We start from the raw sequence: 12241 nt of genomic DNA, 5'->3' as shown, positions 1-12241 counted from the left end.
GAAAGCATTCCATAGAGTCTCCTGGCACGCCATATAAGATTCTCTTAAAAAGCTTGGGGTAGGGGTCTAGGGGACCCTTTTATAGCCAAAATCACGGCCCTGTATCGCAATACGTCACCTAGGCTGAAGATGAATGGAACTGTAGCACCCTGAGGGCTCAGTTGCTACAGAGGTATTGCACCTCACCCAGAGGTGTGATATCTCACTCTCAGGTAAGGATGTAGTGTGGATCAGGACCCGACACCTGCATGCATTACACCACATTGCCGTGGGGCAGGGCGACCAATATGCCCCTGAGATGGGCACGACAGTCCCTGTCCCTGGCTGGAGTGGGGGGAGGGAACACTGAGGAAGGGGAACCCTGTAGTGCAGGAGCAGGGAGGAAGCAGTTCCTGGGTGCATTGAGAAGGGAGTATAAAAGGTGGGCACCATCTTAGTTCAGTGCAGAGAAGTCTGAGCAGAAGTGGCAGGGAGCAGGGGCTCTGCATGAGCTCTGCTCCGGAGGCGGGCCTAGTAACAGAGGCCCAGGCCTGGAAGAGGGAGAAGGAAGGAAGAGGAGCGGAGAAGGCTCCAGGAACGAGGAATGAAGGGATCCCAGGGTTGCGGACGGGCGAGTCGCCACCGCACGCCCGAATCCACCTGCGTGGAGGGGTCAGGCCAAAGGGGGAGACCGGTCCCCGAAACTAGTGGAGGCAGGAAACGACCCTCAGCTAGAAACAGGAGGCTGTGACATTTTATGTGGCGCAGCCCCTCGCTACACCCGCTAGGAAGGCACCACATAGGGTCAGGGAAACTGGCGCCAAGTTTACCAAGAGGAGGCCCGAGGCAGCCGGACAGAAGGGTTGGTAAGAAAGGCCAGACAAAGGACACACAAATGGGGTCCTGTGAAGCGCTCCAAAGTTATCTGGGAGTTGTCTGAGCCCCTCACCTGGTGAGCACAGTACGACGTGGGCAGCCGTTACCTGCAGACGTGGTCTGGATAATAAGAACTTTGAGTAAAGGCCCTGGACTGCATCACTGACTCCGTGTCGTTACTGCTGCTGCCCTGCACCATCACCCCCATCCTCCGCATACACTGCCCTGAGGCTATACTCCTCCCGTGGGGAGTTATGCTACGCTCTGCTGCACCCACAACACCAGCCTCAGCGGTCTGCCCTGGAGCGGCGGTTTACTCTGACCGCAATCCACGGGTGGCGTAGTCGGACATTTAAACATCAAAACCACATAAATAGTTCTGCCACTGGTTTGACCGCCCTGAGCCACGGAACCTGGTCGCCGCCACGGAGACTACAACCACCAGCATCCACCAAAAAGGGTCCGGCTCCGGGTGTCCCAAGGCCCAGGGGGCGCGTCAGAACATTTTCATCACCTTTCACAATCACCAATGGGACAAGGCAGGGATGTTCTCTGTCCACTCTCTTATACATCCTAGTGACGGAGCACCTGCTCTCATCAATTCGCCATAACCCCAATATTAGGTGGATTGAGGTGGGAGGCACCGAGTACAAGTGCTCTCTATTTGCTGATGATGTCCTAGTATATATCACTCAATCACATATATCCATCCATGCTGTTATGGCTGAAATAGATCACTTTGTTACATGGTCAAATTTTAAAATCAATGCAGCGAAGTCTGAGGCCCTCGATGTCTCCCTCCCCAAATCCATATAGGATTCCATCCAGTCCAACTTTCCCTTTGCCTGGCCCTCACAGGATATCAAATACTTAGGAATTCCTATTCATAGAGACCTCTCCCATCTATGTTATCTTAATTTTGGGCCCTTTATTGAACAACTCCATACAGACCACGGTTGGCAAGTTAGAACTGTAAGATTCACTAAGTGAACCACTGGTGTTTTGTGGAAAAGCACATGTACACTGTGTTCCAAATTATTATGCAAAAAGTGTTTAGGAGTGATAAGGGAAGAATTTGTTTGTTTGTCAGTTAAACTCATTGATGGTGATGTGTGTCAGGGCTCTTTATATCACTGTAAGCAATTGCAGACACCTGTGCTAATTAGTTTGGCAGGTGTGTCCAATGAAAGGCAAGACTACTTAAGAAGGCTGTCTCACATTATTAAGCAGCCTACATTTTCTGCCAAAATGGGAAAGGAAAAGGATGTGTCGGCTGCTGAGAAGCAACAAATTGTGGAGTGTTTAGGTCAAGGCATGACTACAATCAACATTGTGCGATGATCAGGATGAAGTGTCTTGGCAATCAAGAAGTATGTAGCTGATTCACAGTACACACGTGTGCGTGCTGATAAGGGCAAATTGAGGACTCTTTCCTACAGGCAATTACGTCAGGTTGAAAGAGCAGCGGCAAAAAAGCCATGTCATAGCAGCAGACAAGTTTTTGAAGCTGCTGGTGCCTCCAACGTCCCCCGAACAACCAGATGCAGGGTCCTTCAGAGGTTTGCAGCTGTGCATACGCCATCCTGTCGACCTCCTCTATCCACTTCACACAAGCAGAAACGGCTCCAGTGGGCCAAACATTACATGAAGACTGATTTCAAAACTGTTTTGTTCATGGATGAGTGCCGTGCAGCACTCGATGGTCCAGATGGATGGAGTGGAGGATGGCTGGTTGATGGACACCCCACGCAAACACGGCTACAGCGCCAACAAGGAGGAGGTGGAGTAATGTTTTGGGCTGGAATCATGGGGAGAGAGATTGTCGGTCCCTTTAGGATCCCTGAAGGTTCTAAAGATGAACTCCATAATGTATGTGGATTTTCTCAAACAGCACTTCCTGCCATGGTTCAAGAAGAAGAACCGTGTATTTCACAGCAAGATCATTTTTTGCATGATAATGCACCATCTCATGCTGCACATAAAACATCTGCATCTCTGGCTGATATGGGCATAAAAGGGGACAAACTTATGGTGTGACCCCCATGCTCCTCTGAACTCTACCCCATTCAGAACCTTTGGAGCATCATTAAAAGGAGTGTCTATGATGGCGGGAGGCAGTTCACATCTAAGCAACAGCTCTGGGAGGGTATTCTGTCCTCATGCAAAACAATTGAAGCAGAAACCATCCAAAACCTGACAAATTCAATGGACGAGAGAGTTCAGAAGCTCCTTTCGAACAAGGGGTCCTATGTGAAAATGTAACATCACCTAGAATAAAGTTTTGAGTTGAAAACTGTTTGATTTCAGTTTCTAACAACCTGCTAATGCTTATAATTTCAAAAATGACCATTTTTTTGGTCTTTATTAAAATGAAAAGGTTGATCGAAAAGTTTGGGGATCTAAGAGCTTGGCAACCCAGTAGTCATGATTACTTCGAATTCTGACAATATGAGGGTCATGCTGCAGGTAGTGCAGCAAGAAGGCACTTATGTGTCTTGCGCATCTCGGAGCCCCAAAATTATTTTCCGGGCTAGATGCAGCTAAAAATTATTATTAATTTTAAATCTGGTGAAGCTTTAGTATAGATGGCCTAATAGGATCAGTGCTGCACACTGCTACAAAGCCCAAATTATTTTCCAGTCAAGATACAGATAAACATGATTAGTAATTTTAAATCTGGTGGAGCTTATTATAGATGGCCTAATAGAATCAGTGCTGCACACTGCTACAAAGCCCAAATTATTTTCCAGCCAAGATACAGATAAACATGATTAGTAATTTGAAAGCTTAAAACGGTTGGTAGGGTGATTTTAACCAATCATCAAGCTTTTACTCTCCCCAGGATGACACAGGGGTAGAAAAGTCGTTTCGGATCCATGATTTGTTCATCTTTATGAACGTGAGTCTGTCTACATTATCAGTGGAGAGCCGCGTGCGCTTATCTGTCAGCACACCACCAGCAGCGCTGAACACACGCTCAGACAGAACGCTGGCTGCGGGGCATGACAAGATCTCCAAGGCGTAAGTGGCTAGCTCCGGCCATTTATCCAGATTGGAAGCCCAAAAAGAGCAAGGGTCCAGTGACACAGTCATGGCTTCAATGTTTACTTGGAGATACTCCTGTACCATCGTCTCTAGGCGTTGACTATGTGTCAGACTTCTTGTCTCCTGTGGCCTTGCAAAGGATGGGCTAAAAAAGTGGTGAAATGATTCCGCAAAATTGATGTTACCAGCAGATACTGTGGTTCTGTTACGGTTTGAGTGCTGAACACTTGACGGTCCCACGGTTGGCAAGTTGGAACTGTGAGATTCGCTACGTGCACCACTGGTATTTTGTGGAAAAGCACATGTAAGATTCTGCAACAGTCTCTGCTGATACTCCTGCATGCGTGCATCCCTTTCTATGGCAGGAATAATTTCTGCAAATTTACTTTTGTACCGGGGATCTAACAGTGTGGCAACCCAGTAGTCAGGATTATTTCTAATTCTCACAATTCGAGGGTCATATTGCAGGTAGTGCAGCAAGAAGGCACTCATGTGTGTTGCGCATCCAGGAGCACCAAGTCCCTGTTGTGTTGGTGGCGAGGTAACAATCATGCTTCCTTCCTCTGTCCTCTCCCCCCAACCTCGCACAACAGAAATGTGATCAAGGTCTCCCTCATCTGATGAGTCTTCCATCAGTTCGTCCTCCACTTCTTCCTGGGCTCCTGCACCTTCCTCACTAGTTTGGCTGCTACCATGCGCCCTGGTAAAACCATCTCCCCCACCCTCACATGCCTGCCGCCTTGGTGCTGCCGACCATCTGGACCTTGCAGATGTTAGCCCTTCCGCATACAACTCCTCCTCCTCTACTTCCTCCACCTCCTCTTGTGCCACCACCTGACTCCGAATTCTGTTTAACATGTGCTCCAGCATGTAAATCACCGGAATAGTCATGCTGATAATGGCATCGTCAGCACTAAACATCTTCGTCGCCATTTCAAAACTGTGCAGAAGGGTGCATAGGTCCCTGATCTGAGACCACTCCTCCAGCGTGATTTGCCCCACCTCTGGATCTCCTTGGCCCAGGCTATACGTCAGAACGTATTGCACCAGGGCTTGTCGGTGCTGCCACAGTCGCTGCAACATGTGCAGAGTTGAATTCCACCGGGTAGGCACATCGCATTTTAGCTGGTGAAGTGGCAGGCCCAACGACTTCTGTAGAGATGTAAGTCGCTGAGCTGCGGGATGCGAATGGCGGAAGTGAGCACACAGCGACCGTGCCCTCTGCAGAAGGCCATCTAGTCTGGGATAGTGGGCTAAAAATTGCTGGACAACCAGGTTCAACACGTGAGCCATACAAGGCACGTGTGTGACATTGCCCCGGCGAAGGGCCGCACCCAGGTTTGCAGCATTGTCACACACGGCCTTCCCTGGTTTCAGGTCCAGTGGAGACAAGCATTCATGAAATTGGTTCTCCAGAGCTGACCACAACTCCTCAGCTGTGTGACTCACATTTCCCAGACATTTCAATGTAAAAACCGCCTGATGACGTTGAGCCCTACTGCCAGCATAGTAAGGAGGTGTGCAGGATCCCTTCTGCGCAGTTAGAAAGCTTGTTGCATGACCAGACAGGCTTTGGGTGCAGGTGGAAGACTGAGAGGAGGTTGAGGAGGCAGAAGCAGTGGAGGAACTTTGACATAAAGAGGATTGACGCACAACTCGTGGGGACGGCAAGACTTGGACAGCAGCCCCTTGTCCTGCTGTCACCATAGTTACCCAGTGCCCAGTCAGCGACATGTAACGCCCCTGTCCATGAATACTCGTCCAAGTGTCTGTGGTGAAATGCACCCTGTCACACACAGAGTTTCTCAAAGAAGCGGTGATGTTGTGTGCGACATGCTGGTGGAGCGCAGGCACACATTTCTTTGAGAAGTAGTGCCGACTGGGCATCTGGTACTGGGGCACTGCGATGGACATAAGGTCTCGAAAATCCTCTCTGTCCACCAGGTGGAAAGGCATCATTTCTGTAGCCAAGAGCTTGCAGATGGTGAAATTCAACCTCTTAGCTTTCTCATGGCTAGGAGGAAATGGTCTTTTACTTGTCCACATCTGAGGGACCGAGGGCTGGCTATTGTGCTTAGACGGGGTGGATAAGGGTGTCCCCGGCAAACTGCCGGTCTGTGAGGAAGATGCAGGCGGACATGTTAGGTTGCCTTGATCCAAAGGTGGTGCTATCGATGTCGGACAGCGCTCAACACCAGCTGGTGTTATCACCTCCAAAGAAAATGATGACCTGCCAATCACGCTGGCTGTTGCGGGTAAAGAGGTGGCAGGTCTGCGCCCCAAAACAGGTGTGACTGCTGTCCCTCCAGTCACAGAGGATGAAGAGGCCGCGGATGCACAAGATATGGCAGACGGTGGTTGGCCCGGCCGGCTAGGCCGCATTGTAGCACACTGAGCTTCCCACTGCAACTTATGCTTCATGTCCATGTGCCGGTTCATACATGAAGTACTCAAACTATGTATTTTTTGGCCTCTACTTAGCTTTTGCTGACAAATGTTACAGATAACACGAGTTGGGTCATCTTTATCGATCTGAAAAAATGCCCAGGCTATGCAAGGCTTAGCACCCATGCGACCTGAAGAGCCACCACGACTTGTGGTGAGAGGCAGAGTTGTGTTTGAGGATGCAGTTGTTGACGTGCTTCCAGTACTACGTCTCTGTCCAGGAAGGCGCAACCTGACCTCGTCGTCACTAGCATCTTCCTCCACCTCCTCTGCTGACCTCATCTCTTGGCTGACTGTGGGTTGACAGTAAGTGGGATCTCCAACCTCATCATCATCACCCTGTGCGTTATCACACCCGTCGTCCTCAGAGCCAACCTGTTCCTGCCCTGACAAAAAACTAAAGTTGTCGCTCCAATCAGGTATTTGAGTCTTATCATCGTCTTCCTCATTGTCTCCACCAACAGGAGTTACAGTTTGGGAATGAGGGTCTACATTATGGTCAGAACCTTCTGCGTCTGGTCCTGGATCCGACTCATAAAGATTCTGGGCATCAGTGCAGATCATTTCCTCGTCTGGATTCACAGAAGCGCTGGAGTCGACCTCTGATTCCCAGGCTATAGTATGAGTAAACAGCTCTGCAGACTCAACCATCTGTTCTACCTCATACTCAGACGGGCAGCTGGAGATTTGGGAGCTGTGAGGAAGCAAGTGCGATTGGGGTGACACCTTTGAGGACTGGAGTATTTGTGATGTTGAAGTTGATGTGGAGGAGAGCCCACTTAAAGGAGCACTTGATATCCGTTGAAGCACCTGCTGTTTTTGTGCCTCATCTGGAATTTGTAGCGATTGGCGTGGCCGTAAGAAAGGGATCTTATCACATTGTCCGCTAAAAGAAGTAGACATTTTAGTTTGGCTGGAAGATGGTCTTTCTTCTGCAGATGTTACTGTTGCTTTAACACCTACCCCACGGACACAACCTTTTTTCCCCTTCCCAACACGCCTATTCCCCTTTCCACCAGCAGCAGGCCTTTTTCCACTCATTTTGGTGGTTAACTAATTCACAACTCTGGAGTTGTTTGCACAAAAAAACAATGGATGGGAACCGAGCAGAGCTGAGTGGCCAAACTGTGGTATTAGGCCAAAACTATTGGCTGGGTTAGATGCAGAAAAAAATTATATTCAATTTGCAACCTGATGGAGGTCAGTATAGATGGACTAATAGAACAAGTCCCACACACAGCTAGAAGCCCAAATATTTTTTCAGAGGTAGATGCAAAAAATTTTTTTATTCAGTTTGCAACCTGATGGAGGTCTGTATAGATGGATTAATAGAACAAGTCCCACACACAGCTACAAGCCCAATATTTTTTCAGAGGTAGATGCAGAAAAAAAATATATTCAGTTTGCAACCTGATGGAGGTCAGTATAGATGAACTAATAGAGAAAGTCCCACACACTGCTAGAAGGCCAAATATTTTTTCAGAGCTAGATGCAGACAAAAAATTATTTTGAATTTGCAACCTGATGGAGGTCAGTATAGGTGGACTAATAGAACAAGTCCCACACACTGCTAGAAGGCAAAATATTTTTTCAGAGCTAGATGCAGAAAAAAAATATATTCAGTTTGCAACCTGATGGAGGTCTGTATAGATGGATTAATAGAACAAGTCCCACACACAGCTAGAAGCCCAAATATTTTTTCAGAGGTAGATGCAGATAAAAATTATTTTTAATTTGCAACCTGATGGAGGTCAGTATAGATGGACTAATACAACAAGTCCCACACACAGCTAGAAGCCCAAATATTTTTTCAGAGGTACTGTAGATGCAGATAAAAATTATTTTTAATTTGCAACCTGATGGAGGTCAGTATAGATGGACTAATAGAGAAAGTACCACACACTGCTAGAAGGCCAAATATTTTTTCAGAGCTAGATGCAGATAAAAATTATATTCAATTTGCAACCTGATGGAGGTCAGTATAGATGGACTAATAGAACAAGTCCCACACACAGCTAGAAGCCCAAATATTTTTTCAGAGGTACTGTAGATGCAGATAAAAATTATTTTTAATTTGCAACCTGATGGAGATCAGTATAGATGGACTAATAGAGAAAGTCCCACACACTGCTAGAAGGCCAAATATTTTTTCAGAGCTAGATGCAGAAAAAAATTATATTCAGTTTGCAACCTGATGGAGGTCAGTATAGATGGACTAATACAACAAGTCCCACACACAGCTAGAAGCCCAATATTTTTTCAGAGGTACAGTACAGACCAAAAGTTTGGACACACCTTCTCATTTAAAGATTTTTCTGTATTTTCATGACCATGAAAATTGTACATTCACACTGAAGGCATCAAAACTATGAATTAACACATGTGGAATTATATACTTAACTAAAAAGTGTGAAACAACTGAAAATATGTCTTATATTCTAGGTTCTTCAAAGTAGCCACCTTTTGCTTTGATGACTGCTTTGCACACTCTTGGCATTCTCTTGATTTAGCTTCAAGAGGTAGTCACCGGAAAAGGTCTTCCAACAATCTTGAAGGAGTTCCCAGAGATGCTTAGCACTTGTTGGCCCTTTTGCCTTCACTCTGCGGTCCAGCTCACCCCAAGCCATCTCGATTGGGTTCAGGTCTGGTGACTGTGGAGGCCAGGTCATCTGCCGTAGCCCCCCATCACTCTCCTTATTGGTCAAATAGCCCTTACACAGCCTGGAGGTGTGTTTGGGGTCATTATCCTGTTGAAAAATAAATGATGGTCCAACTAAACGCAAAACGGATGGAATAGCATGCCTCTGCAAGATGCTGTGGTAGCCATGCTGGCTCTGTATGCCTTCAATTTTGAATAAATCCCCAACAGTGTCACCAGCAAAGCCCCCCCACACCATCACACCTCCTCCTCCATGCTTCACGGTGGGAACAAGGCATGTAGAGTCCATCCGTTCACCTTTTCTGCGTCGCACAAAGACACGGTGGTTGGAACCAAAGATCTCAAATTTGGACTCATCAGACCAAAGCACAGATTTCCACTGGTCTAATGTCCATTCCTTGTGTTCTTTAGCCCAAACAAGTCTCTTCTGCTTGTTGACTGTCCTTAGAAGTGGTTTCCTAGCAGCTATTTTACCATGAAGGCCTGCTGCACAAAGTCTCCTCTTAACAATTGTTGTAGAGATGTGTCTGCTGCTAGAACTCTGTGTGGCATTGACCTGGTCTCTAATCTGAGCTGCTGTTAACCTGCGATTTCTGAGGCTGGTGACTCGGATAAACTTATCCTCAGAAGCAGAGGTGACTCTTGGTCTTCCTTTCCTGGGGCGATCCTCATGTAAGCCAGTTTCTTTGTAGCGCTTGATGGTTTTTGCAACTGCACTTGGGGACACTTTCAAAGTTTGCCCAATTTTTCGGACTGACTGACCTTCATTTCATAAAGTAATGATGGCCACTAGTTTTTCTTTACTTCGCTGCTTTTTTCTTGCCATAATACAAATTCTAACAGTCTATTCAGTAGGACTATCAGCTGTGTATCCACCTGACTTCTGCACAACACAACTGATGGTCCCAACCCCAGTTATAAGGCAAGAAATCCCACTTATTAAACCTGACAGGGCACACCTGTGAAGTGAAAACCATTTCTGGTGACTACCTCTTGAAGCTCATCAAGAGAATGCAAAGAGTGTGCAAAGCAGTCATCAAAGCAAAAGGTGGCTACTGTGAAGAACCTAGAATATGACATATTTTCAGTAGTTTCACACTTTTTTGTTAAGTATATAATTCCACATGTGTTAATTCATAGTTTTGATGCCTTCAGTGTGAACGTACAATTTTCATACTTAGGAAAGTACAGAAAAAGCTTTAAATGAGAAGGTGTGTCCAAACTTTTGGTCTGTACTGTAGATGCAGAAAAAATATATTCAGTTTGCAACCTGATGGAGGTCTGTATAGATGGATTAATAGAACAATTCCCACACACAGCTAGAAGCCCAATATTTTTTCAGAGGTAGATGCAGAAAAAAATATATTCAGTTTGCAACCTGATGGAGGTCAGTATAGATGGACTAATACAACAAGTCCCACACACAGCTAGAAGCCCAATATTTTTTCAGAGGTAGATGCAGAAAAAAATATATTCAGTTTGCAACCTGATGGAGGTCTGTATAGATGGATTAAAAGAACAAGTCCCACACACAGCTAGAAGCCCAATATTTTTTCAGAGGTAGATGCAGAAAAAATATATTCAGTTTGCAACCTGATGGAGGTCAGTTTAGATGGACTAATACAACAAGTCCCACACACAGCTAGAAGCCCAATATTTTTTCAGAGGTAGATGCAGAAAAAAATATATTCAGTTTGCAACCTGATGGAGGTCTGTATAGATGGATTAATAGAACAAGTCCCACACACAGCTAGAAGCCCAATATTTTTTCAGAGGTAGATGCAGAAAAAAATATATTCAGTTTGCAACCTGATGGAGGTCAGTATAGATGGACTAATACAACAAGTCCCACACACAGCTAGAAGCCCAATATTTTTTCAGAGCTAGATGCAGAAAAAAATTATATTCAATTTGCAACCTGATGGAGGTCAGTATAGATGGACTAATAGAATGATGCTATGCCCAAAAGATTTTACTTCACTAGGTGCAGTAAAAAAATTGGTATTCTATGCACAGGTGGTATATCTTGCAACACAGATAGGCTACTCCACTGACTAACACACTCTGCAATAGGCCAAAAAGGATTAGCTTTGCTAGATTCAGCCAAATGCTGTGAAAAAAACTTGCACAGCACTGGCACAGACCTGCCTGGCAAAAACTGATAGGAACTGATGTAACCTAGTCCTGAAAAGGACTCCAATTACAATTAGTCTTTACTCCCACAATCTATCTATTTAAGAGCACAGACCTGCCTGATAAAAGTCGTAGGAAATGCTGTAACCTAGTCCTTAAAAGGACTGCAATCACAACTATTCCCTACTCCCAAGCTATCTGTAGATTTGTGCGAAATTAACAAGGTATAGCGCACACAGCAACAGCGGTGCCGTCTAACACGCAGCTGCAGCAGTGAGAAAATGGTGGCGATGGGGAAAATGGCTTGGTCTTATAGGGCGAGGACATGTGACATACACTGCCAATGACACATGCCCTTGCTTGTGTGAAAAAAAGCACTTCGCTCCGTGTGTGCGCTGCTGATAGGCTGACAGATTGCACCTCCCCACTGTAAATGCGGGAAAGAGAAAAAAAAAATGGAGATCTTCATTGTTCCTGCAGAGATCCATCCCCTGCCCCTCCCCCCACCCCGCTGTACACTCAAACTGCGTATTAACATTAATTTTCATCATTACTGAGAAAAAATCCAGTTATCATTTTGGTGCACGAACAGTTATCGAACATAACCTCGAACAGCCGAATTTTTCTCAAATTGTTCGTGTTCGCCGAACGGCTCGAACACCGCCCAAAACAGCTCGAATTTGAGATTGGCGAACAGTTCGAGAAGAACAACGCTCATCTCTACTTAGGACCCAGTTTTTTAGAGGGAATTCTCAACCGCAGGTCCTTCGTGGACAACCAAACCATGTCACCCACAGTAAACAAAACCTCTTTACGTTTCCTGTTAAAATACTTCTTGGAATTCTTGTTAGCCTCTTGAAGTTTACAACGTACATTAGTCCAAACTCTCTCCAAATCACCGGAAAAATTCTCCTCCTCCGACACTGCCGACCCCAATTTGGAGAACAAACCAAAATACGGATGTCTCCCAGTACAACAAAAAAAAGGAGAACACCCAGCAGAGGAGGATGTATGATTGTTAAAAGCAAATTCTGCGAGAGGCAATAACTCAGACCACACCTCTTGAATGTCTGCAACAAAACAACGCAACAACTGTTCAACATC

Source organism: Phyllobates terribilis, unplaced genomic scaffold, assembly GCF_046119375.1.
Source record: "Phyllobates terribilis strain yellow unplaced genomic scaffold, ASM4611937v1 Scaffold_5__5_contigs__length_657084704, whole genome shotgun sequence".
NCBI lineage: Eukaryota > Metazoa > Chordata > Amphibia > Anura > Dendrobatidae > Phyllobates > Phyllobates terribilis.
Note: the sequence above shows the minus strand (reverse complement) of the source record.